The sequence below is a fragment of the Elephas maximus genome, chromosome 9 (assembly GCF_024166365.1).
Source record: "Elephas maximus indicus isolate mEleMax1 chromosome 9, mEleMax1 primary haplotype, whole genome shotgun sequence".
Taxonomy (NCBI): domain Eukaryota; kingdom Metazoa; phylum Chordata; class Mammalia; order Proboscidea; family Elephantidae; genus Elephas; species Elephas maximus.
Genome location: NC_064827.1, coordinates 5,585,201 through 5,613,077, shown reverse-complemented (window position 1 = coordinate 5,613,077; position 27,877 = coordinate 5,585,201). Strand labels below are relative to the sequence as shown.

The following is a 27,877-nucleotide window of genomic DNA, read 5'->3' as shown; positions in this document are numbered from 1 at the left end:
TTTGAACACTTTGCCAAACAATTATCCTTACCTGAAGGAGGTTATTAATTTCTGGCTTACAGAGGGGAAAACTTGTGCACCAAAGTTAAACTTACTTGGTTATCTCGAAGGAAGGAAGGACTGGCAAATCGGGAACACCTGTGAGGAACGAGGTGGCGAGATGCTGAAGGGCACGCAAGGGTTTTGAAATATTCACTTGTTACAACAAATCAAACTTTTAAGTGAATGGCCCTCAAATATCTGGATGAGTTAAAATGTTTTAAATATTTTTCATCTATCATCAAAACAGCCCTGAACGGGAAGTACTATTGTCTTTGTTCTACTGATAAGAAGTGGGTGGTCCGGAAGACTAAGACTAGGAAGAAAGGCCTAGTGATCTACTTCTAAAAATTAGCCAGTGAAAACTCACAGCAGAATATTGTCCAATATAGTGCTAGAAGATGAGCCCCCTAGGTTGGGGGGCACTCAAAATACACAGTGGCCCCCACAATGGACTTAAGCATACCAGTGATTGTGAAGATGGTGCAGGACCAGGCAATGTTTTGTTCTGATGCACATGAGGTTGCCATGAATCAGAACAGACTCAAGGCAACTAACCGTAACAACAACTGATGAGAAAATGGAGGCTTTGAAAATTTAAATGACTAATTTGGTGAAGCTGTGATTTAAACCTGGGTTGGCTGGACTCGGAAGCTTAAAGCTCTTCTACCCTTGGCCATGAATTTTCCACCTTGGCTTTGCATCAAACCATCTAAGAACTTTAAAAAAACAGTAGATGCCAAGGCCCCATCTCACTCTTAGGGGGTCACAGGGTTATTGTGGGGGTGGGTTCAGGGAGTGGCCATCAAGCACCACTGTTGCCATGCTTCACTACCGTGGAAGGGCAGAATTGTAAGGCGTGCCACTACATACCTCCCCACGGTTGACAACTAGCTGCCAATTGTTACCTTAGGATATGGCCATACAGCCAGTTTTGAACCTTAATGTGTGATCATCCAGCCCACACTTCTCATTTCTCCATCTTGTCTGAAATAATGTCATAAAAGACTTGGCCAAAGGTCTTGGGACTCTGTTTTATCATTATTAAAGAATAGGGAAAACTTTCTGAAATTTTTGTCCTTGGGAGCAAGTTTCTAGCTATGCTAACACCAGGGATCACATAAAGATCTCAAAAGTTCTCTAATACTCAGACTGAGAACAGTTCAACAGTCCAGGTTAGCAGTGGCTTAAAACCATAACCTATTAGCGAGGAGAGTCGCTTTCACTATCTGAGTAACGCTAAGCAAGTCACTTCGTCTTTGGGTGCTAGAGGATTTCTCAGTTTTCTAAGCCTATGAATGTTGTATTTCCCTTGTCTACCTTGTCTTCCATACCCGAGTCACTAACACAGAAGGAATCCCTTCTCCCAGAGAAAGCTCTCAATATTTACTAGTTCCAAATGGCTTCTCCCTACAAATAGGTAGTGAAGAATAACAGATACCCTGCCTGGCTGAATAAATGTTACAAAATATAGAAACATCACTTGCCACAATGAATGTACCCACATTGTTTCAGAAAGAGCTTTTTATTTTTTCCCTTCACTGAAGTGAATGTTTCCATTTCCACAGTTCAGGTGCTTTTTCACCATGGCATTAAGGCCACCTTCAGCACTTCATCTTCTTTGTGTGGGTCTGTGTTCTGGCTTCTACCCCAATAACAGTTTTGTCTGGAGGAAGAGGGAACTCTGATGGCGGTTGCTATTTGTAATTTCAGCCTTAATATTCTCAGCAGATGTTAGATTTGCATTCCAGTCACAACCCCTATTTCTAATTTCTTTTGAAAAATTAAATAAAAGGACTCTCCAGCATATTTTGCCTAAAAGACAGTAGCCATAGAAATGTGATCTTCCTGTAAATTCCTCCCTCTTAAGAGAAAACAAGGGCTCTCCCTCGTTATTTACTTTAAAGGAGTCAGTGTGAATTCAAGTCATTTCCTATTCTGGATCACTTACTGAAAGACCTTTTGCAATGGATCTTATGTAAGAAAAAATTCAGGAATTGCTTTGGAGAGGTTAACTTAAAGAATAAACCACCACTCATCTGTTTCATCTGTCAGTTTGTCGTACTGTGGTGGCTTGCAGGTTGCTATGATGCTGAAAGCTATGCCACTGGTATACCAACAGGGTCAGCATGGTGGACACGTTTCAGCGGAGCTTTCAGACTAAGACAGACTAGGAAGAAAGACCTGGAAATCTACTTATAAAAAAGTCAGCTAGTGAAAACCTTACAAATAGCAGTGTTTGATATACTGCCAGAAGATGAGCCCCTTAGGTTGGAAGGCACTCAAAAGACGACTGGGGCGGAGCTGCCTCCTCAAAATAGAGTCAACCTTAATGATGTGGATGGATTTAAGCTTTCAGGACCTTCATTTGCTGATGTGGCACGACTTAGAATGAGAAGAAGCATCCGTTAATAATCAGAACCTGGCGTGTATGCAGTACGAATCCAGGAAAATTGGAAGTCATCAAAAACGAAATGGAATGCATCAAGATCAATATGCTAGGCATTAGTGAGCCAAAATGGACTGGTATTGGCCCTTTTGAATTGGACAATCATACGGTCTACTATCCCGGGAATGACAACTTGAAGAGGAATGGCGTTGCATTCATCGTCAAAAAGAACATTTCAAGATCTATCCTGAAATACAACACTGTCAGTCATAGGATAATATCCATACACCTACAAAGAAGACCAATTAATAGAAGTATTCAAATTTGTGTACCAAAGATGAAGAAATTGAAGATTTTTACCAACTCCTGCAGTCTGAAATTGATCAAATATGCAATCAAGAAGCATTGGTAATTACTGGTGACTGGAACGCAAAAGTTGGAAACGAGAAGGATTGGTAGTTGGAAAATATGGCCTTGCTGAAGGAAACCACGCTGGAGATCCAATGATAGAATTTTGCAAGATCAAGGACTTCTTCATTGCAAATACCTTTTTTCAACAACATAAACAGCAACTATATATGTGAACTTCACCAGATGGAATACACAGGAATCAAACTGATTACATCTGTGGAAAGAGACGATGGAGAAGCTCAGCATCATCAGTCAGAATAAGGCAAGGGGCCAGCTATGAACAGACCATCAATTGCTCATATGCAAGTTTAAGCTGAAGCTGTAGAAAGTTAAAACAAGTCCCCAAAAGCCAAAGTGGAACCTTGAGTATAATCCACTTGAACTTAGAGACCATCTCAAGAACACATTTGATGCATTGAATACTAATGACCCAAGACTAGACGAATTGTGAGACGACATCAAGGACATCATATATGAAGAAAGCAAAAGGTCATTTAAAAAAACAGGAAAGAAAGAAAAGACCAAAACGATTGTCAGAAGAGACTCTGAAACTTGCTCTTGAAAGTAGAATAGCTAAAATGAATGGAAGAAATGATGAAGTAAAAGAGCTGAGCAGAAGATTTCAAAGGGTGGCTCAAGAAGACAAAGTAAAGGATTATAATGAAATGTGCAAAGACTTGGAGTTAGAAAACCAAAAGGGAAGAACACGCTTGGCATTTCTCAAGCTGAAAGAATTGAAGAAAAAAATTCAAGCTTCAAGTTGCAATACTGAAGGATTCTATGTGCAAAATATTGAGCGACGCAGGAAGCATCAAAAGAAGATGGAAGGAATACACAGAGTCATTGTACCAAAAAGAATTGGTTGATGTTCAACCATTTCAGAAGGCAGCATATGATCAGGAACTGATGGTACTAAAGGAAGAAGTCGAAGCTGCACTGAAGCCATTGGCGAAAAACAAGGCTCCAGGAATTGATGGAATATCAACTGAGATGTTTCAACAGACGGATGCATTGCTGGAGGTGCTCACTCATCTATGTCAAGAAATTTAGAAGACAGCTACCTGGCCAACCAACTGAAAGAGATCCATTATTTGTGCCCATTCCAAGGAAAGGTGATCCAGCAGAATTTGGAATTTATCAAACAATACCATTAATATCACACATAAGTAAAATTTTGCTGAAGATAATTCAAAATGGTTGCAGCAGTATATTGACAGGAATGGCCAGAAACTCAAGCTAGATTCAGAAGAAGACCTGGAATGAGGGATACCATTGTTGATGTCAGATGGATCTTGGCTGAAAGTAGAGTGTACCGGAAGGATGTTTCCCTGTATTTTATTGACTATGCAAAGGCATTTAACTGTGTGGATCTGACAAATTATGGATAACGTTGTGAAGAATGGGGATTCCAGAACACTGAATCGTGCTCATTCAAAACCTGTACATAGACCAAGAAGCAGTTGTTCGAACAGAACAAGTGGACACTGTGTGCTTAAAAATCAGTTAAGGTGTGCATCAGGATTGTATCCTTTCACCATACTTATTCAGTCAGTACACTGAGCAAGTTACCCTAGAAGTTGGACTATATGAAAAAGAACGTAGCATCAGGATTGGAGAAGGACTCGTTAACAACCTGCGATTTGCAGATGACACAACCTTGCTTGATGAAAGCTAAAAGGATTTAAAGCACTTACTGGTGAAGATAAAAACTACAGCCTTCAGTATAGATCACACCTCAAAATAAACAAAAATCCTTACAACTCCAAGAAGCCACATCATGATAAACGGAGAAAAGCCTGGAGTCGTCAGAGATTTCATTTTATGTGGATTCACAATCAAGGACCATGGAACCAGCAGTCAAGAAATAAAATGATGTATTGCATCGGGCAAGTCTGATGCAAAAGACCTCTTTAAAGTATTCAAAAGCAAAGATGTCACTTTGAGGACCAAGGTACGTCTGACCCAACTGATGATGTTTTCAATCTCCTCGCGTGCATGTGAAAGCCGAACAATGAATAAGGAAGACAGAAGAAGAATTGATGCCTTTGAATTATGGTGTTGGCGTAGAATATTGAATATACCACGGACCGCCATAATAATGAACAAATCTGTCTTGGAAGCAGTACAGCCAGATTGCTCTTTAGCAGCCAGGATGGCAAGACTTCATCTCACATACTTTGGAGACGTTATCAGGAGGGACCAGTCCCTGGAGAAGGACATCACGCTTGGTAAAGTAGAGGGTCTGCGAAAAAGATGAAGACCTTCAGTGAGATGGACTGGCACAGTGGCTACAACAGTGGGTTCAAACTTAGCAACAATTGCGAGGATGGCAAAGGACTAGGCAAAGTTTCATTCTGTTGTTCATGGGGTCACCACTAGGAGTCAGAACCTACGTGATGGCACCTAAGAACACCAAAATTTTAAGAAACCATTAAATACAAGATGGACCTGGACGATAGCATCATTTGTGTGTGGGTAAATGGGCTATAAACGTGTCACTTCTTTCAGATGTATAGAATGGGGGCTAATGATGAGTGAACTAGGCTCTACAGGGTCTGGTTCAAGGTGTCTTCCTTTGACCTGGCCTCTTACCACTGCCCCCTCCTCCAGGCAACAGTGACCTCTTTCCAGGTCCTTGAACTTGCCAAGCACATTTCCTTCTCAGGGTCTTTGCCCTTGCTGGTTTCTCTGCCCGCAACTCTTTTTCCCAGGTAGTCACTGGGCTGGCTCATTCTTATCCTTGAGCTCTCTGCTCAGATGTCATCTACTCCAGCAGGTTTTCCTGGCCAACCTAAGTGAAATAGCACACCTCCTCCTCTCTTTCTACTTTACTGTATCATTTTTCTTAAAGGTAATTTTACACCCAGCACATGATGCATTTAGAACATTTTTGTCACCCTAAGTTTTTTTTTTATAAGATATGATATGATATGACATAAAGGAGTCCTGGTGGCACAGTGAATAAGCGCTGGGCTAACCAAAAGGTTGGTGGTTGGAACCCACCAGCTGCTCTGCTGGAGAAAGATGTTTCAGTCCAATTCTGTAGAGATTACAGCCTTGGTTGCCCTATGTGGGAATTCTGTCTTATAGGGTTGCTATGAGTCGGAATCCACTCTACAGCAATGATTTTTTTTTTTTTTTAACTAAAATATAAAGAAGATCTGGTGGATGCTGCTAAGGGAGATGCTGGTGGTTGGAACCCACCGAGCAGCTCAGTGGGAGAAAGACTCAGGTAGCTGGCAGGCAAGAAGATCCTACAGGGCTGTCCTCCTGTCACATGGGATCACTATTCGTCAAAATCAACTTGATGGGACTAAACGAGAATATAAGGTCCAGAAGGGCAAGGAGTATGTGGGTGTTGGTCACCTAGTATTCACCTGGTATTCTGGAGGCCTGCGGCCTGGCACCTAGTCAAAACCAAAAACCAAACGCATTGTGGTCAGGTTGATTCTGACTCATAAGTAGCCCTACAGGACAGAGTAGAACTGCCCCATAGGGTTTCCAAGGAGAGGCTGGTGGATTCCAACTGCCAATCTTTTGGGTGGCAGCCAAGCTCTGAACTACTGCGCCACCAGGGCTCCTGGCACCTAGAAGGCACTCTGTATCTGCGGGATTAAGGAATGAGTGAGGTTTACGGGAACGGCTGAAGTTGTTTCCCCCACTGGCGGTGCCTCACCCCACCCTCACCCTTTCCGGCAGAGGCTGCACCAGCTGGAAAGGGCGCCTGTGAGAGCATCGCCCTGGCCCTCGGCGCTACTTCCCCTTGGCCTGGCTGCCTGGGCTGGGGAGGGACAGGGCCGGGAGCCCCCAGAGCGAGCAGGCGAAAGCAGAGAGCAGACACGAGTGCGCGGGGGTGGAAGGGTCTCCGCACCGAGGCAGCCGGCACCTCCCCGGCCGGCCGGCGGACTCCTCCCCACGCACGCCCCCGGAGGCGGGCTTGCCTGCCCAGCGCCGCCTAGCGGCGGGCCCCAGTGCCCCGGCCCGGCTGGCCGCTCCGCTTCCCCGCCCGCCGCCGCCGCCGCCGGGAGTCCCCGCGCGCGCCCGCCGCCCCTCCCGCCCCTGCCGCGGGCACGCGCACTGGAAGGCGCGCCTGGCCCGCCCCGCCCCGCCCCGCCCCGCCCCGGCGCTCGGAGGCCTCGGCGAATGGGCGGCGCGCCTGAGGGCCGCGGGGAGGCTGAGCGCGCCGCACGTAGGCCGTCGGCGCCAGTGTCGTCCGCGGCGCTGAGGGGACGGGCGGCCGGGAGCGGAGGGCGGGGACGGCGGCCGCGAGCGGGTGGGTGGGGACGGCGGCCGGGAGGCGGTGGGCGCGGCGGCCGCGACGGGCTTCCCCGCGGCCCAGCGGGAGTGGTGTCGGCCGCGGGAAGGAGCGAGCAAGGCGGCCGCCGCTAACGGCCTCCGTCGGCGCTGCCAGGCCGGGCCCGCTCTCTCCGGAGGCCCCGCGTCGCCCCTCGGACCCCGGGCCGGCCTGGGCGCGCGCCGGGCGGAGGGCAGCGAGGGCCGCCGTCGCCCGGGATGTGAGTGGGCGCCGCGCCCGGCGGGACCCCCGGAGGCCGGCCTGGCGGACACTCGGACCCGCGCCCACGGCGGGGGCTTCGCGGACCTCGGCCGCCGGCGGGCGGGGCGGCAGCGGGCCCTGCGGGCTTGGGGGCTCGCCGGGCAGCAGGTGGGTGTCATCGCTGCCCTGCCCCGGTGGGGGCGGCTGTCGTCCCCGTCCCCGTCCCCGTCCGCGTCCCCGTCCCCGTCCGCGTCCCCGTCCCCGCTTGTGCCAGTGAACTTCCGCGCCCGAAAATCCTCCTTTTCAGGACGAGCCCTGGGAAAGAGTGTTTTGAGGTTTGCATCCATGTGTGCCTGGCACCCCCGCCCCCCGTTTACCTCTCTCAGAGTCATCTGAACGGTCTAGAAAGGGCCATCAGTTTCCCCTGGACTCTGAGGTAGTAACTGTTGCTGCTTTTTTCCTTTTCTTTAGGTTTCAGCAGCAGGCAGTGGGCACGAGATGTGAACTGTTTCTCTCCTGCAGAAAACGAGGCCTTTCGTCCCCTCCCCGCGACGGTGGGTGTGGATCCTGGCTCCTGTCTGTGGCTGCGCTGGAGGCCAGGGTGTCGCGGGCTGTGGGTGCGTGCGTAGGAGGGTGGGAGCTTGTGTACACAGGCTCCCTGCTGCTAACTCCAAACATGGCAGTGCTGAACTTTTCATGTGGGTCTGGGAGGGTAATTTCGGGGTCCTTATTCTTGTTCTTAAGGAGCCCTAGTGGCTCCATGGTTAAGGGCTGACTGCTTATCGGAAGGTTGGGGGTTCAAACCCACCGGTGTCTACCTGGGAGAAAGACCTGCGATCTGCTTCCGTAAAGATTACAGCCTAGGAAACTCTCTGGGGCAGTTCTACTCTGTCACATCCGGGGCTATGGGTGGAAATCACTAAAGGCACCCAACAACAGCATTGTTGTTCTTGGATCCCCGAGAAACATTGGTGGTTTCTTTCTCGGCTGGTTTTACGAGTAACATGGCTTTGGAGAGAAGAGTAAAGGCTGTTCATTGCCCTTTCTTCTCAAGCAGCCACAGATTCTTCGTCTTTCAAAGAGGAATATTTTCAGGTAATAAATACCTACTGAGAGAACACGTAGGGTTGTTATGAGTCAGAATTGACTAGATAGCAGTGGGTTTTGGGTTTGAGAGAACACGTTGGCTGTTCTTTCTGGGTTCCTGCTGCCACACTGAATGCTTCCTGGATGGTTTCATCTGCTTAAGCTTGCTGAGTCGGTTGGATTTCCCCTTTGCCTTCCGGTGGTTACTAATCTGTCAGTAGAAACTCCTTCGTCCAAATGAAAGGATAGGAGTACCAGAGTATGTCATACTCAGGGAAAGAGAAGTATGGAGAAGGAAACTAAAAGTGGGAATAAGAGAGATGACGATTACTTTTGGTTTCATAATGGGTTTGTAAAAGTGAGTCGTTGGGCTCCTGTAAATATTGTGATAGAACAGCCGGCAGATTAAAAAAAAGGCAGATTAGCCGATGAATAATCAACCTTTGGGCTTCCTCCCCCACCTCCTGTAAACCCACTGCCGTGGAGTCATTCTGACTCATAGTGCCCCTATAGGACAGAGTAGTACCTGCCCCATAGCGTGTCCAAGGCTGCAGTCTTTACAGAAGCAGACTGCCGCATTTTCCTCCCACCCAGAGGCTGGTGGTCTTGAACCACCGACCTTTTGTTTAGCTGCCGAGCATTAAGCACTGCGCCACCAGGGCTCCTTCCTCCCATGTCACTTGCTTGAGAATCATTTGCTTGTAGATGCACTTACCTGTGGGTGGGTGACGTGTCTGCAGACTGATGTGTCCAGCACGTGCCTTGACGGTACACGCACTTACCTGTACAGGAAGGCTGTAGGACTTGCTGGCTAGTTAGGCACACCGCGCTTGTTTCGCTCCATCTGAATGTCCTGTGTTTGGAGTTGGTAGCTTGTTTTAGGGTTAAGGAATAGTTTGTTTCTCGTTATGTTTTTGATTTGAGATGGTTGTCTGAGGTATGAGAAGGGAACAGGACAGCTTTTCTTTCCTTCACCTGGGTATTGCTGAGAGGTGCGATGCTTTTGAGGCAGAGTGGGAAAGGGTGTTCACCGGCTTTGGGGTCAGATCTGGGTTTTAATCCCGACGTTCCTGCCACTTACCAGTGGCGCTACTGGAAATCTCTTTGTACCTCACTTTTCTTAGAAGACTTGTGAGGATTGAATAAGAATATGTATGCAAAGTAGCATATTGCTTGGCTCCTACAAAAGGCTTGGCTGCTGTCGTGGCTGGGCAGGCAAAAGGGATTCAGAGAAGGGCAGAATGACTCTGCATTTGTTGCTCTGACTGTGACTAATGTTTCTTCCTCTGTAGTGTAAGGAGAAAAAGGACTTTTAGGCCTTGAGGTGGGCAAGGGGTCTCCTCTGTCTGGAGATTCCACCCTTGTCATCTCCCCCTTGATCCTCCTGTCCTCCCACCAGCTGTTGTGCTGCCCTCTTGTGGTTTGCTGTGCTAGGAACTTTCTCTTCCTCCTCCCCCATTACTTTTTTGTTGTTGTTGTCTCTTTTTTAGGCGTCTAAAAAAAAAAAAAAATTTGAGAGCACAGTGAACTCCTACTCGAACTACTAACTTGGGGTAGTTCACAGTTTCAGCGTGAGGTTACTACATTACTTTTTTGTTGTTGTTGTCTCTTTTTTAGGCGTCTAAAAAAAAAAAAATTGAGAGCACAGTGAACTCCTGCTCGAACTACTAACTTGGGTTAGTTCACAGTTTCAACGTGAGGTTACTACATTCTTTGAGACGATGTCGTATCTTTGCAGAGCTGTGTTTTCAGAGGTTGTTCTGGTAAAAGCAAGCACTGTGTGAAAATCAGTGTGAAACGGGAAATGAAGATGTGGTGTTGTCCAGTCTGATATCCTTTGAGAAGTTGTACGGTGCCCAACAGGACATCGATCCTTCCTGAGTTGTTTGGACCTACCTACTTGGGTATTTCTTTTGGCCTGGAGGTGCCATACAGTTAGTCAGAATGGACATGAAGGCAACGGATTTGATTTTCTGGGTTTTAGAGTACCCTGAAAGGAGAAAGTTGGGGAATCTCTGCTTTAGTTCTTGTTGATTGTGTATGCTTTGAGGAACTTAGACCTTAGATTGGCTTTTCTGATAAAATTATTGATACAAAATTCATATCAGCTGATCATGGCTTAATAGATTTCCTCTCATTTAATATCTTTATAACTCCTGTCCATTTCTTTCACCCTAAAACTAGTAGCTGCATTGCTTGCTTCTCATTTCAGTTACTTCTTCGTTTTTTAAGTACTGGTATTCAACTAGTATTTCTGCTCATCTCTTTAAACTCAACATGCCCCAAGTGGAAATCATCTCATACCTCTTTGTAATTTCCTTCTCTCTGGATCGTGTAGGCTTTAAGTTAGGCATCATCTTTAAACTACCTCTTTCATTTGCTTCTTATGTTAACCATTTAACACGTCTGTCCGTATTTCTTTTGTCTCTCATATCCTTTCCTCCTTTCACCACCTGTCTGTATTTCTTTTGTCCCTCATATCCTTTCCTCCTTTCACCATCTGAATTCCAAGACTAGTTTCCTCAGCCTAGAATACTGAAAGTCATGTCAGCCTGTAAGAATCCAGCGTCTCTTTCTGTTTATCCTCAATGGAGAGGGCACTCCTTTTTGCGGCTCTCTTGCCCCCAAATCTCCAGTGGCCTCCCATATTCTACCTATTAAATTTAATTTCCTTTTCCTGGCTTTCAAGATACCCTGTTATCAATCCCTGCCCTGTGTACTCAGTCTTTTATCTGAGGACCTTCAACAACCATTTTCTTCTGTAGTCTTGCAAGCTGGTTTCTACACCTTCTAATAACAAGCTGTGCATATTACATCTTTTAACTTTCACGCGTGTTCTTCATCCTTCCCCACCAAGCCCAGTTCTACCCCATATTTCACTACTGGCCAGGTGTGGAACAACTGAGGAGTGCCTCAGTTTCCTCATCTGAAAAATGAGGAGAATTACGGTACTTTCTCAGAGGGTTGTAGTGAGAAGTAAATGAGTTAAAACATAAAAAGGCCTTAAGATCAGTGCTGGCACACTAAGCGCTCCTTTTTAAAAAAACAAACAAACAAACAAACCCATTGCCGTCCAGTGGATCCTGACTCATAGCGACCCTATAGGACAGAGTAGAACTGCCCCACAGAGTTTCCAAGAAGTGCCTGGTGGATTCGAACTGCGGACCTTTTGGTTAGCAGCCGTAGCACTTAACCGTTACACCACCAGGGTTTCCAAGTGCTCCTGAGATGTTAGCTATTATTATTATAATTGTTTATTGTCATTGCTGCTGTTGCTGCTATTTCATTCACTACACTGCCAGTTAAAATTGTACCTTTTTTTATGAAACTGTTTCTCACTAAATACTGCTCCCCCCACGCCCCCCACTGATTTTGTGTAGCTTTTGGTCTTGGAACATCTTTAAATAGTTTAATTATATACCATGGTTTGGTTGGTTGAGAGTTATTTCCCTGGCGTCAGCCATAGATTTTCAAGTTGATTGCGTATGCTTCGAGGAACCACCTTAGGTTTTAAACACACACAGTGCTGACCACATGGGCAGCATTCAGTAAATGCACATTGTTTGGTTACATACTAAAAAGGAACTTCCTAGCCAGTCACCAAACACTTATTAGCACCTGCAGTGTACAAGGTACTCTGCTGTGTTTAAAAGAGATACAGAGAAATATAACCTAGGTTTCTTTCTCTAAGGACTTACAGCATAATTGTGGAGACAAGATAAATGATAAAAATTATAGAGACCACTTAGAGTTAAGGTGAGCAGAGAAGGCTCCAGAGAGGAGGCGGAATAAAGGTAGGCAGGGTTTGTTTTTGGAAACAACAACAACAAAAAAACCCGAAAAACAAACTTGTTGCCATGGAATCCATTCCGACTGATAGCGACCTGATTTTGGATAAGAGGAACTAATTGGTATAGTAGGCAAGCAAAGTGAAACATGTGCAATGTGTTCAGGGATCAGTGCACACAATAACTCGACAGAGATGATGGTCTGTGTGGGAGAGGAGCAATGTTGAAAATGTAGATTGGAATTAGATTGCGGATGGCTGGAAGTGCTGGATTGAGAACGCTCTTTGTCCTTCAGGTTGTAGAGAAGCTTTAAAAGTTTGGCATTGGGAAATGGCTTGCTCTCAGGAGTACTTAAGGAAAACCCTACTGCCGCAGTGCTAGGTGTAGTGTGAATTGGAGAGAGGCGTGATAGGAGAGCCGTGAACATAATCTAGGCCTCAGGTGACGAGCACTTGGTTTCAGTGGAAGTAAGTCAGACCAGAGAGATGCCACGCAGGATTTCATTAAGGTTTGGATAAGAAGGGAGAGGAAACGTTGAGGGTGGGGGGTGGGCAGAGAGTGATCAGGGGTGACTTAGAAGTTTTGATCCTCAGTGACAGGAAATCAGAGTGCTGGAACTCCAGGACACCTGAGAGCATCTCTGCCAATCCATACTTTTTGTGTGTTAGGAAGCCAAGACCCAGAGAGATTAGAAAACATGCCCAGAGTTACTCAGCTAGTTAGTGTCAGAGGAAGAACTAGAATTTGATTAATGGCAGTACTGACAAATAGAAATGGTAGTGTTAGGAGCTGGTTTGAGCTGAGCTTACTTTTGGATCTTTTGAGTTTGAGATGACATTGGGATAGGCAGGTGGACGTAGATAGCCAGACAGTGGGACCTATGACTGGATCGTGGGAGAGATGCTAAGGCTGGAGCTGTGGACAGAAAGAAGAGCAGTGGCCCTGAGCTTGAGCTTTGGGAATTGCCCATAATTAGAAAGTGAGTGAAGGAAGATGAATGGGGAATGAGACAAAGAAGGAGCCGTTAGCTTGAGACAAGCAAGTAGGTTAAACAGGTGGAAGTGATCAACATTGACAAGAAATGAGAGTTAGAACTGAAAAAAGCCTGAAAAAAATGTGCTGGTGTTTTTTCTGATATTGAAACCCAGAAAAGCCGAAGGAGGAAGGTTGCTTATAGTTTTTCCATGCAGAAGTTACCACTGTTAATATTTTATTCTCTAGCTTAACCAAAGACCTTTGGATTTAACAGCTGGATGATCAGTGGAGGCTTAGATCCAGAGCTCTCTGTCAGCGGCATTACTGGTGAAAATGTTAGGCCTGATAAAGACTGGGTGGTATTTTTTGACAGTGTCTGTCATTCAGCAATGCCTTCTCATACCCACCGCACAGGCCCTGCTGTTCCTCACGGGCATTAGCCCTGTGTTTGTAGTATTTGAATGATAGCAAGTTAGACAAGTGAGCTCTGGGTGCTGCTGTGTGGTAAATCTGGATAAAATGACATTACTTTCTAAAAGGAAAGAGAAGTTCTCAGTGGATAACTTACAAAACTGGGGGTAGAATGGTTAAGAGGGTTCAGATTAGGAGGATTGAAAGGGCAAAAGGAAAAGTATAGCTTGTGGTTGTGTGCTCTCAAGTCGATTCCACCTCATAGTTATCCTATAGGGCAGAGTACAACTGCCACGTTGGGTTTCCTAGGCTGGAGTCTTTACGGAAGCCGATTGCCAGGTAGAGCAGCTGGTGGGTTGAACCATGACCTTTCTGTCAGCTGGCAAGTTTGTTGTGCCCCTGGGCTCCTTGATACCATGGGTACCAAGGGTGAACTAGGGTGGACTCGGCTATTTGTTTTGCTTGTTTGCATCTTCATTTTGATCTTCCCAAGGACATCTCTGCGTGCCTATTTGATTATCAGTTACTGGGAATAGGGTATTCGTTATTGCTTATTGAATAGCTAGTTTAATAAATTATGATTGCAAACGATAATGTTACTAGGTACTCTTTTTGTACTAGAAAAGGCAGTATGATGTGAGAAAGGGCACTGTTTGGAGGTCAGAGATCAGAGGCCTGCTCTGCTGCCAGCCTGCGGTGCTGTTACAGGCGGGTCCTGTAAGCCTGTGACTTCTGGGCAAGTCATCTAATTGTTGAGCCTTTGTTTTTCCTCATCTGGAACATGAGGGAGTGGACAAAGTCTTTTCTTTTTCAAATTGTTTACTTTTAAAAAGTAAAATCACATGGTAAAGCATGTTTACAGTTTAAAAAGTAAACGGCTGAACAATATTTATGACAAAAAAAACAGCAACCCCTTGCCCCTCCCCTCCTTATCTCTGATTCTTGTTCGACAGCAAACCACGGTGTCTTTTTGTGCTTACCCCCTCATATTTCTAAATAACATAATCTACCACCTACCGGCTCCTCCTACCGTATCTGTATCTATTCTCGGCCTTTCTCCCCTTCACGGTGAACGAGCTGTCCAGTGTCCTGTCTGAGCCCTCTCATCCGCTGGTGTAGAGTATCCCATTCCCTCTGCCTCCTCAAGAAACTTGGCTGTTGTATTTCTCCCCTTTTATTCTTGCCTTCTGCAGGAGAAAGGTATGGTGGTCTGCTTCTGTACAGACTGTCAGCCTTGGAAACCCTGTGGGAGTCAGTAGGAGGCGGAATTGACTGTGGCAGTGGTTTTTTTTTTTGAATTCTTGCGTTCTCAGTTTTTACCTCTACTCAGTCATTCCCATCAGTATGTGTTCTGGTTGCAATTGCTGGGTAACAAAATCACCCTAAAACACAGTGATGTTAAACGTCTGCTTTATTAGGCTCACAGGTATCGGGGGCCAAGAGTTCAGATGGGCATACCACGGATGGCTTGTTTCTGCCCCACAATGTCTGGGGCCTCAGTTGGGTGCTGGTAACTTGAAGGCTAGGAACTAAATCACCCGGACATGTCTTCACTCACGTGACTGGGAGTAGGCGTTGCTTATTGCCTGGGATCTCAGCTGAGGCTGTTAGCTAGAGCATGTATGTGTGACCTGGGCTTCCTTGCAACATGGCGCCCTCAAGGTATTATGCTTTCTTACTACTGGGTGAATCATGATCACCACACGTCTCATTTTAGTGAGAAAGGTTGAAACTGTGTTATCTTTTATGATCTAGCCTTGGAAGTCACGCACTTAACCTCTGGCACGTCCTGCTGGTTACAGTATGTCAGAAGCCTGTCACATTCAAGGGGTGGGATATTAGACACTACTTATTGATGGAGGGAAACCCTGATGGTGTAGTGGTTAAGTGCTACAGCTGCTAACCAAGAGGTCAGCAGTTCGAATCCACCAGGCGCTCTTTGGAAAGTCTATGGGGCAGTTCTACTCTGTCCTATAAGGTCGCTATGAGTCGGAATTGACTCGATGGCAACAGGTTTGGTTTTGCTTTGGTCTCAGTGGAGGATTGGCAAGGTCACACCAAAGAAGAACAACATGTAAATGAAAGATGTTGTAATGGCCATCTCTGGACAAGGTAATCTGCCATAGTTTGCCCTTTTGCCATACTTCATATCCTTCCCACGTCCAAAATATATGCAAAATACACTTACTGCCTTCTCCAAGATCCCTAATTCATCTCCCATCAAGATATCAGCTCAAAGTCCAGTATCTCATTGTCTGAATCAGGTCCAGGTGCAGATGATGCTCCTTGTATGTGGTTTCTTGAGTATGGTTCCTCCTGAACCAAAGAGTTGTAAAGAGACAAGTTGTATGCTCCCACACCCACATGCTTAGCGTACAAGATTGGGAAGGCAGAGATTAACTGTAGTAGACACTGCTGTTAAAAAAAAGGCACAACGGGGGGCACACAGCAGTCACAGCAAGCCTGAAACCCAGCTAGGTGCATGTTGCCAGTTTCTTGATTAGGGCTCAGTCCTGCTCCTTGGGACTTGTTCTCGGCAGGCCTTGGTTCTCAGCGGGCCTTGGTTCTCTGTGGGCCTTAGTTCCTTTTTTGGGTTCTTGGTTCCTTTTTGGGTCCTTGGTTCCTTTTTTTTGGGTCCTCGGCTTCACTGTTGGGTTAAACAGCATTTAACCATTCATTCATTTATTGATTCAATAAATAATTAATCACTAATAAATCATTCAATAAGTCACTCCTTCAACAAATACTTAGTGTCCATTTTATGCTGTGCACAGGATATAATGCTAAATATTTAATATAAACCGATAGACATCATTTTTAATGTCTTCGTAGTATTCTGTTGGCTAAAAATACCACAGTTTATCAGACCGCCTTTAATAGTATTAAACATTTTTTCTTTATTCTAAAGTCTTTCATAAAATTCTTAAATATGCATCCTACCACTCTTGTTCTTTTTGAAAGGACACATTTTTAGATATTCTTCTCCTTCTCATATCCTTGCCAAGATTCAGTATTATCAGTTATCTTAATCTTTGCCAGTCAGGGAAGAAAAAAATCTCATTTTTATTTATTTTTCTTTATTATCGACGTTGACCAGGTCTTCATTTTAGGATAGTTTGCATTTCTTCTCTAAATGACTATTTATGTTCTTTGTCCATTTTCTTATGATTTGTAAGAGTTGTTTGTATAGGTTTATTAAGTCTTTGTTGCATGTATTTTTCTCTGTTGCATTTTTTAAACTTTGTATTATGATGTTTATAATTTTATGTAGTTAAATTTATCTGTCTCTATTTCCATTATTGTTTTTGGTTTAGGTATTAGGTTTAGAAAGATGTACATATATAAGAGAGTTTTAGGGACTGACAAAACTAAGGTGAACGGATTGAAGACTTACCAAAAAAATGACTAGAAATGCCCAACTTCAGGTGCATCTGGGGGTGAGTAAAAAAAAGCATGAGCGACACTAACAGCAGTGACTTTTAAAGATGATATTTACGAACATTTAAAGTGCCGTAAGTCATTTTGAAAGAATAAGATGCAGATATAAAGAGAAGCATAGCATGAAAATGAAATAAAAACATATACTCATCGCAGAGATTGTTTCCTAGTGACAGTCACACCAACTTTGAGGTAATTTTAGACTTCGTTATGCCTACTTTTAGTAGTTTTTTCCTTTTTTAGTTTTTTGAGCATACGTTTCGTCAGGGTCAGTTTTTGTGTGTTTCATGTGTGCTCAAAAGAACACAGATTCTTTGGTGAAGGTCTTACTGTATTTGCTATTTTTCTAGTGGGTTGTTTGTCTTTTTCTTATCAGTTTGTGGAGCTCTACGTATACTGGGGATAGCGACTCCTTTTTGGTATATGTATCAGAAATATGTTATACATGGGGTTGCCCTGAGCCAGAACCGACAGGATGACAATAAATAACAATAGCATTGCAAATATTTCCTCTTAGTCTGTTTGTCTTTTGGTTTTGATTATGGTACCTTTTCCCTACGGAAACTTAAATTTAAATGTAACAGATCTAGCTTTTTCTTTATGGGTCCCTAGGTGGTACAAACAGTTAACCGCTCAACTACTGAACAAAAGGTTAGTGGTTCAAACCTACCCAAAGGCACCTGGGGAGACAGGGCTGGTGATCTGCTTTTGAAAGCCTACAGCCTTGAAAACCCTATGAGCAGTTCTACTCTGTGCACATGGGGTTGCCGTGAGTTGGAATTGACTTGATGGCAGCTACCAACAACAGCATCTTCTTCCTTGTTGCAGAGGTAGAAAACTCGAATGACTTCAGTGACCCCTCAACATCTCTCATGTGTATAAAGAGGCTGCGTAAGTAAGACAGCTGGGAGAAGTGGAGACCATGGGGAACTGGGGAGTGCGTGCCCTACCCAAGGAACTGAAATTCAGATGGGAATAAAAAGGCTTTATTAGCCAAAAAAAATAAGCACCCAGACAGCCAATTTGTGTGGCCTCTCTGTTAAATGAAGTTTGGGCTTCTCATTTTGCATAAGAAAAATTTTCCATCCCAAGTAAAAATTATCTTCAGTGTTTCTCTGGTAGATATTTAATTTGTGCCTTCTGTAGTCAAAGATCCTTCTTCTGAAATGTCATCATCATATTAAGTTTCTGTATATACTTGGATATATTTCTAGATGGTGTTTTGTTCCACTGATCTATTCGTCTATGTGTATTCTGTTACTATTTTGGTTACAGTTGTTCTATTTTGGAATCCATGGTGGTATAGCAGTTAAGAGCTATAGCTGCTAACCGAAAGGTCCGCAGTTCGAATCCACCAGGTACTCCTTCAAAACTCTATGAGGCAGTTCTACTCTGTCCTGTAGGGTCGCTATGAGTCGGAATCAACTCCATAGCAATGAGGTTTTTTTTTTTTTTTTTTTTATAGTTATGTTTTAATATGTGGTAGAATAAATTTCTTCCTCTTATTTTTCTGACAAATACTATATATTAAGAGCTCTGAGAAACTAATTAATAAAAGACAAATACCTTAAAGGATAAAGGGAAAAAAACCACAAATAAACTATTCATAAAGAAATATATGTGGACAACAAATATACCCAGGCTCACCAATAATAAAGAGAATCCAATTCAGATAAGAAGCTCTCTTCTTTCTTTCTTTATTGCTAGTTGTTGTTATTCTTGAAAGCTGGTTGGCAAGGATGTGACGGAATGGGCATTTTAACACAGTAGTGGAGGGGCTCTGCAGTATGGTATTTCTGTTGACTAGTTTGAATTAGAAGTTATGCAAAAAAAAAAAATCCCTTTCACATGAGAAGAACTTAAAAATACCTGTTGTATGTATTTTAAGAATTTAACAGGATCTACATACTTTTATAAAAAATTATCTTTTGCATTTTGTTTTGTTTATGGGAGAGACCCATGGCCTTACGTAGTAAATGAAATTCTTGGATGATCTCAAATACTCTTTTTCTTTATTAATCTCAAGAAGAAATTCTTTTATAAATGTACCGTTAACTGCTTTTGTAAGTGTATCTTAAAGAGAGAAAGAGTCTGTGTATGCACAAGTAGAGAAAGACCAACAAATAACAAACTTTTTTCTGTACCATCCTTTGGTCTGATGTGTCAGCCTCACAGATGCCTTTTTTTTCTTTAGCAAACACATCTGGGTTTTGCATAATGAATGTGTGCCCCGCCACCCCTCCCCCAAGTGATAACAGTATGAAAGGAATTCATGACAGTTTAATTATTTTGGTTTGAAAGTGTTCAGAAGCCCTCTGTTTATAAAATTCAGCCCATGGCTTTATACTAATTGTGCTCAACACAATAATCCCTATCATTTCTGATTTTATAAACTTTTCATCCAATGTTTATATTCAGTTGAAATATGCAGCATAATGGATTAGATGGTATGAATATAAAATAAAAACATTTAAAAAGCTATCTCTTCTTAAAAACTTTTTTTTCCCAAATTTATTTTCTTGATAGATATGAAATCTTTTGTTACACCATGTTAGGAGGACATTACATTTTTGACTGAGAGGAATGCTCACCCTCTCTTTAAATAGAAAATACTTATCAGGATGAAAAGAAAACTTACATGTTTACTAGTTTAACATAATTAAAATTAGTGTAATTCAAGCTTTCATATAGAAACACTAAGAATTTATGAAAGGTACTCTTTTCTTTTTGTTAAATATAGATTTTTAATATTTCATTTAGTTCAGTGTAAGAGTTAGTCTCAATTTTTATCTCCTGTGTAATCTTTACACACTGTGAGTTCTTAATCTTTACCACGTTTCGTTGACTTTCTGCACCTTTAAAATAATGATGCAGTTACTGGTACACCATATGGAAATAATTCAAAGCAATGGTTTTTGGCTCCGGCTACAAGTTAGCATAACCCAGGGAACTTTTTATAAATACCAGTGCTTAGACTCACTCAAGATCAAAGAAATAATAAAATGTTCCAGTAGAAACATCAAAATAAATATGTTTGTGATACTTCAAGATACGAGGGAAAAATGAGCATGCACAAAAAGAACAAAAAATTGTAAAAGGAAATAATTTCGGCTAAAATAATTTTAGCCTAGCAACAGATGAAGAGAGGACTAGTAATTTGGAAGGCGATACTAAGGAATTCACCCAGAAAGGAGCAATGAGAGACAAAGACATAGAAAATTTGAAAGAGTAGTCAAGAGATGTGGACAAATAATTATGAAACCTCAGAATGCATTCAGTCGGCATTCCAGAAGTACTGAAAATGATAATGAATGAAAAATTTCTCAAACCAAGTGAAGACATCATCAGAGGTTAAAAGGGCACTCTGAACGTCAAGCAAGATAAGTGAAAATAAATCCACACTTAGATATACCTCATAGGCAAACCGTAGAACATCAGAACGTGGTGCGTAAAGAGAAAAGTCGAATAGCTACCAGAGAGCAGAGTGAGGTCATCCTCGGATGAGGTCAGCTGCCGTTGAGTCGACTCCGTTTCCCTGAGGGAGAACTGCTCTGTAGGGTTTTCAGTGGCTGGATTTTTGGAGATAGGTTGCCAGGACTTTCTTCCAAGGCACCTCTGGATAGACTTGAACCTCTAGCCTTTAGGTTGGCAGCCAAACGCGTTAACCATTTGCACCACCCAGTGCCACACTTGGAATTATACCTTATTTTGTCACGGATTAATGAAGCAGCATTTTATATATTAATGTATCTCCAGGAAATTTCTACTTGTTACAAGTTACTGTGGCATACTTTCCAAAATAGGCTTTATTTTGTTAATATTGGTTTTAAGTTTTAGAATATATAATACTTATTACTGCTGTTACTTTAAAAATGATTTTTCTACTTCTGATTTTTTACAATTAACAGAAAATAATGGAAACTTAAAGGGTATATAGCTAAATTCCAACAGATAATTAGAATGTGTTAGCAATTATTTGCTAATAATTGTTAGCAATTAATACAAAAATTATTTTAGGAAGTACGTAGAAAAAATTGTTTAGAGTTAGCCCAGAGACAAATTAAGGGAGTCATTTTTAATAGTATCATATCAAAGAAAATATTCTGATGATTGAGGTGAGTGAGGAAAAACTAAGGGAACTATTGCTGAGATAAAAAAGGAATTTAGGAAGGAATCCTTGTGTTTTGTTTGAAGTGTAGAGTAAATCCAGTTTCTTAAAACGCCAAAGGATTTAAAAGTAGGCAAGGCTAAAAAATAATTGATACTTCCTCCAGTTCTCTTTCCAGTTGTTATTCCTCAAGAAACTTGACCTTTGAGGAACATAGGGATACAGAAGGATAGGTGCATCAGTTCTGTAGCACCCCGATATTCTAGTTCTCAGTGTTTCTTTGTCATTATGATGGGAAATTATATTTGATATTTGATAGGAGAGACCTGAGAGCTTTTTAAAAAATAGTTGCTGAAAACCAAAAAGCCAAGCTCGTTGCCCTCGACTGGATCCCGACTTGTAGCGACCTTGTAGGACAGGGTAGTACGCCTCAAAGGGTTTCCAAGGCTGTAATCTTTATGGAAGTGGGTTGCCACATCTTTCTTCAGAGGAGTGGCTGGTGGGTTCGAACCGCCAACCTTTTGGTTAGCAGCTGAGCACTTAACCACTGTGCCATCAGGGCTCCTTAGTTGCTGAAAAGTAGATATAAATTCTTATTCACTGTTGAAGACATGATATTCTCATTATCATTGACAAGAAGCTCAAGTTGGACTGTCTGTGCTCTTGTGCAATTCATCTTATGTAACTTTCCTTGATTCTCCTCATACATGGATGTTTGATTATAGTTGAGGAAGGTATTGCGTTAGATATAATTGGCCAAAAGTAAACTTAAAAGTAGGTATTCACTGATGATTTCTTTTGAAGACATGATGTTCTCATTACCATTGACAAGAAGCTCAAATTGGACTGTTCCTGCCCTTGTGCAATTCTTGTTATGTAACTTTTCTTGGCTGTCCTTATCCTTGGATGTTTGATGATAGCTTAGGAAGGTATTGCATTATTGCATTTTTACACAGATAACGCGCACTTTCTATGTTTGTTTGCCAACCGCTTCCTTCTCTTGCTATGCCAATTTTTTTACATGTTGCTGTAAAAAAAAATTAGCAAAGCATGCTTACAAAAATACTTTGTAGGGGAGAGGGACCAGTTGACAAACAGATGAAGAAGACACATGTTATTTGCGTAAAAATGTGGTAGATATAATTGGCCAAGGGTGAATTTAAAAGTACATTTGGGTAGCCAAACATCTGGCAGAAAGCAACAAACCTAACAGAAATAAGAAGAGGCAAGGATCACAAAAGTTTATTTGTTTTGATGCTAACGCATGTCTTGGGGGATTGTTTAACATTTGTGGTGCAGTGGTAGAATTCTTACCCTCTGTGCAGGAGACGTAGGTTCAATTTCTGGCCAATGCATTTCATGTGCGGTCACCACCCATCTGACTGTGGAGGCCGTGATACTGAGCAGGTTTCAGGGGAGCTTCCAGACTAAAACAGGTCAGGAAAAAAGCCCAAGTGATCTACTTCCAAAAAATTAGCTAATAAAAACCCTATGGATCACCACAGTCCAATTCCGTTGTGCATGGGGTCGCCATGAGTTGGGGACTGACTTGACAGAAGGTAACAACAACAAGTATGATCTTAGCCATACTGTTGTTTTTTGTAAATAGCTTTATTGAGACATAATTGACATACACGATTTACCCTATGGTCTAGTAGCGTCAGACCTTGTCTAACTTCATGAGGAAGGAGAATTAAGCTCATCACAAAGCTGATTCCTGTGAGGTAGAGATAAGACATACCGTCTCTCTCCAGCTTTTTTCTTTTTTTAAACTATTCTGACACCAGCTGTCCTCCCCATGGTACTCTCTACTTCTCTGCTGAGTTCGATAATTCGTTACAGTGGTCACACTGAACTCACGGACCACACTCACAGTTATGGGGCTTATTAAGGTTTATTAAGGAAGGAACAGGTTATACCTCAGGGTCAGATCAACTTAGAAATAACAGGAACAACTCAGGTGACAGGATACAGTTTGTCAGTGAGGATAGCTTCCAACCTAGACAGTTCTCAGCTTCTTCTTGGCCTGGCCCCTGCCACCAGGGTAAGACTTCAGGCATGTTCCATCCTGGGGCAAAATTCCTCTTCCTCTGTGAACCTGTGAAATCTAGGCTAAAAGTTGTTTCCAGAGTACAATGGTGGAACAGGTGCAAGTTGAACATTTCCATTTCAAGTGGGAGAAATCAGAGGGAAAGAAAGGATAACAGGACCAAGCAAGTCCAAAACCCAGCAGAACAAATTACATTAGCTTTCAAGGCTTGAAAATATCCTCTCTTCTCTGAGACCATCTGGGGAATGGCCCCACTCTCCAGACTCTGGGTGTTGGCCACACCCCCTGGATTCTGTGTGAGACCCCTTGGCCCTGGACTTTAGCTCCACCTTCTAGGGCTGCTGGGACAGTGACTCTGCTCCCTTGGTTTTGGGCAGCCACATTTTCCTAGTCCATCTAAGTGATGACCCCCCACCCTTGGCCCCAGCAGGCCCCATCTTTCTGCCCCTTGGGTATGGCAGCCCTACCCCCTAAGCTTTGGGTGGTGGCTTCATCCCCCGGCACACCTTAACAGCAGCCCCACACTCTGGAACCACATTGGCAAAGATTGAACTCTTTGAAACCTGGGAGGCTGGGGCCCCACCCTTTGAGATCCAGGAGACAGTGACCCCACCCTTTGGGGCCCAGGCAACTCTGTTTCCTGTGCTCCTTCCAACAGTTATGCTGGTCTCTGAGCTGCTCCAGAGATGGTTCTTTTCTTTTTTTGGAAGATAACGGATGTAGCTCCTTTGACCTATTTTCTGCTTGTAGAATTCCAAGAGGCAGAGTTCTCTCCTTTTGTTCTTTTTCCGCCCCTTAGGTCTAAGCTAATGGATTTTCTGCTGTGGTAGTTGTTTAGATCCACCAGTCACAGGCTTAACCTCTTTAACAAAAGTTTGTGTAGCCACGTCCTTGGTGAACATTCTAGGACACGTGTCCTTAGTTTGTACAACAGAATTTTCCAAATCTTTAAGTCCTGTTTTCGTTTTGCACAGTTCATTTTTAAGCCCATCTCTTTCACATTTTACTATAAGCAGCAAGGAGAAACCATATAGCCCATTTAAGATCTTGCTTAGAAATCTCTTCAGTCAGGTATCCAAGTTCATCACTTACAAGTTATACTTACCACCGAACATTTGAATATAATTCAAACATGTTTTTTGCCACTGTATAAAAATCATCGCTCCTCCTGCATTGTGCAGTCACATGATTTAATCTTCCATTACTCTTTCAGCCTCTACCCATTACCCAATTCCAAAACTGCTTCCACATTTAGGTATCTGTTAGAGCAGCACCCCACTCTTCTGGAACCAGATTCTGTCTTAGTTATCTAGTGCTTCTATAACAAATACCACAAGTGGGTGGCTTTAACAAACACATTTATTTTCTCACAGTTTAGGAGGTTAGAAGTTTGAATTCAGGGTGTTGGCGCTAGGGGAAGGCTTTCTCTCTCTGTTGATTCTGGAGGAAGGACCTAGTCTCTTTGAGCTTCTGCTCCTGGGCGATTTTCATGTGGCTTGGCATCCCTCTTTCCCCCATCTCTGCTTCTCTTGCTTGCTTGTTGAATCTCTTTTATATCGTAAAAGAGATAGACTCAAGATAAACCCAAAAACCAAACCCACTGCCGTCGAGTCCATTCCGATTCATAGCGACCCTATAGGACAGAGTAGAACTGCCCTGTAGAGTTTCCAAGGAGTGCCTGGTGGATTCGAACTGCCGACCTTTTGGTTAACAGCCATAGTTAGCACTTAACCACTATGCCACCAGGGTTTCACCCTACATTAATCTTGTCTTATAACAAAGACAACCCATTCCCAAATGGAATTATAACCACAGGCATAGAGGCTAGGATTTACAACACGTTTGTGGAAACCCTGGTGGCGTAGTGGTTAAGTGCTAGGGCTGCTAACCATGAAGGTTGGCAGTTCAAATCCGCCAGGCGCTCCTCGGAAACTCTACGGGGCAGTTCTGCTCTGTCCTGTCGCCATGAGTCAGAATTGACTCAACGGCAGTGGTTTTTGGGTTTGGTTTTGGGAGACACAGTTCAATCCATAACATTGTCCAGTCACTGAAAGGTTTTATACACTTTATTTGTATAATAAACTGTCCAATCCCTGGAAAGATTTTACGTACCTTATTTGCATAGTAAATTATCCAGTCCCTGCAAGGTGTGTAAGGACCCTGGCAGTGCAGTGGCCAAAGCGCTCAGCTGCTAACCAAAAGATTAGCAGTTCGAGCCCACCAGCTGCTCCGTGGGAGAAAGATGTAGCAGTGTGCTTCCATAAAGGTTATAGCCATGAAAACCCTACAGAGCACTTCTCCTCTGCCCCATAGGGTTGCTGTGAGTTGGAATCGACTCAACGGCAACAGGTTTGGCTTCAGTTTTGGCAGGGTGTGTAAAATAGACCAATCACAGGGCAGGCCACGGCCTAACCAGTTATCGTTGGCAGCATTGTAGTCCCAAGGCCAGAAAGGCCGTGTATATGAGAAACCCATTGCACTCCCCTAGCCATAGGTTTTTGTCTTAAATTGAAGAAGCAAAAACCTGAATCTGGATGAAACGAATAATGGGAAATTGTGCTTAGATATTCAGCTTTAACAGTAGGTTTTGTACTTTTCTCTAGACAGTCTCAGAGAACTTTTTAGGTTTAGAAGATGAGTGTGAAGGATTACGGAAGTGAAGACCGCCTTAGAAGTATGATGTCATTATGGAAGACACAGAAGGATAGCGTTTTCCATATTACAGATTTTCTAATTGTGATTTTTTTTCCTCACAAGTTTCTGTGAATTTGAGCTAATTATCACATGAGGCCCAGCAGGCTTTCATAGTGAGAGCCTGTTTCTATGCAGTACTTAAGCAATTTTTGCCTCTCATCATAAAACTGCTAAAATTATTAGCCAACCCTCAGGATTAAAAGCGGTGAGAGAATGCCTTTTTGAGCACATTTCTTTTTAAACAATAAGCATGTTTCTTTGGGGAATCCTTTTGGTTTAAACCTCTAAGGTCTTGAAGATAACATATCTCTTTGACAGGGTTTGCATATAAGCAACAGTTAGCATAAATGCAGGATAGTGGATTCCTGGAGCCCTGGTGGTACAGTGATTAAGAGCTACGGTTGCTAACCAAATGGTCAGCAGTTCAAATCCATCAGCCACTCTTTGGAAACCCTGTGGGAGCAGTTCTGTTCTGTCCTGCAGGGTCGCTATGAGTTGGAATCAACTTGATAGCCATGGGTTTGGGTTTTTGGTTTAGGGGAGTCCTGGGTAGGCAGCAGTTCAAAGAAAATATTTATTAAAATGTTTTAGGTTGCAGGAAGAGTTGAAATCTGGAGAAGTACATCAGTTTGGATTTCATTTGACTGCATATAACAGAAAATCCAAATAGCAGTGGATTTATGTTTCTCTCAAGTAAAAGAAGTCTGAAACTAGGTTTAATGGACTCGATGGCTCCATAGTTGTCACGAAGCTGGTAACCTACCATCCTTCTCTTCTTTCATCCTTTGCATTCAGCTCCATTTGCATGGTCGCAAGAAGACCACTGTAGCTCCAGCCATCGTGTCGTCATTATAGGTGGCCTGAAGGTGAAAAGGACAAGAGAAAACTGTGCACTTCATAGCTAAAACAGCAAGGAGTAAAACTGCTGAGTTATAGGGTAGACATATGTATAACTTCCTAAGAAACTACTAAACAGTTTTGCAAAGTGGTTTTATAATTTTACATTCCCCCAGCAATGAGAATTCCAATTGCTCTACAACCTCTCTAACATTTGGTTGTTCTCAGTCTTTTCAGGCTTTTGCCATTTTAATGGGTATGTGATGGTATCTTGTGGTTTTAAGCTGTATTTTCTGGTGATTAGTGATAATCAGCATTTTTTTCATGTGCTTTTTGGTAATTTGTATACCTTCTTTTGTTAAATCTGTTCAAGTGTTTTGTCCATTTTTTTAATTATCGAATTATAATTTTTTTCTGTATTCTAAATACAAATTCTTTGACTGATATTTTCTTCCAGTCTTGCCTATTCTTAAGAGTCTTTTGATGAGCAGAAGTTTTTAATTTTGATAATGTCCAGTTTGTCAGTTTTGTCTTTTACTTTGTGCTGTGTCTAAGACATCATTACTACTTCAAGATTATGAAAATCTTTTCTGTTTTCTTCTAAAGTTTTGACGTCTTAGCTTTTATGTTTAGACCTATGACCCATTCCAAGTAATTTTTGTGGATGGCATGAGGTAGGGGTCAAAGTCTCTATAGTTTTGCCTTTTTTTACAGCTTTGTGTTACTGGTTTTTTAATGTTTTATTTTTGTTAATTCCTGAGAGATGAGTATAATTTCAAACTGTAATAGCGGACTTGTCTGTTTCTCCGCTTACAGGTTTTGCTTCGCGTTATTTGAAGCTATTATTACATGCATACCCATTTAAGAAGTCTAATTTATAAATCTTTTTTTTTAATGGTTAGTACTTTTATGTTCTGTTTAAGAGATGTCATGAGAACGTTCTCCATTTTTTTCTGGAAGGTTCATTAAATTACCTTATACTTACTGGTTGATTATCCATCTCAAATTAATATTTATGTGTGGTTTGAAGTAAAGGTCGTGGTTCTTTTTTTCCACATATGAATAGCCAGCTGGACCAGCAACATTTATTAAAAAGACTAACATTTCACCTCTGAGATGCATTGGCACTGTGTGTTGTAAATCAGGTGATACTCTC

General features: G+C 42.8%; 1 protein-coding gene across 3 annotated transcripts in view; it reads left to right on the top strand.

The window, feature by feature from the left end:
* Positions 1–7,519: 7,519 nt before the first annotated feature.
* JAK2 (Janus kinase 2) overlaps positions 7,520–27,877 on the top strand; it is a 99,981-nt gene continuing 79,623 nt past the window's right edge. Inside the window, exons 1-2 of one of the 3 annotated variants that reach the window (XM_049895144.1) lie at positions 7,520–7,669; positions 7,806–7,888. The gene's annotated coding sequence lies outside the window, so the exon portion shown is untranslated. Of the gene's footprint in view, positions 7,670–7,805; positions 7,952–16,784; positions 17,924–27,877 lie in introns of those variants that run through there. The other 2 variants (XM_049895146.1, XM_049895147.1) reach the window with 2 other exon arrangements.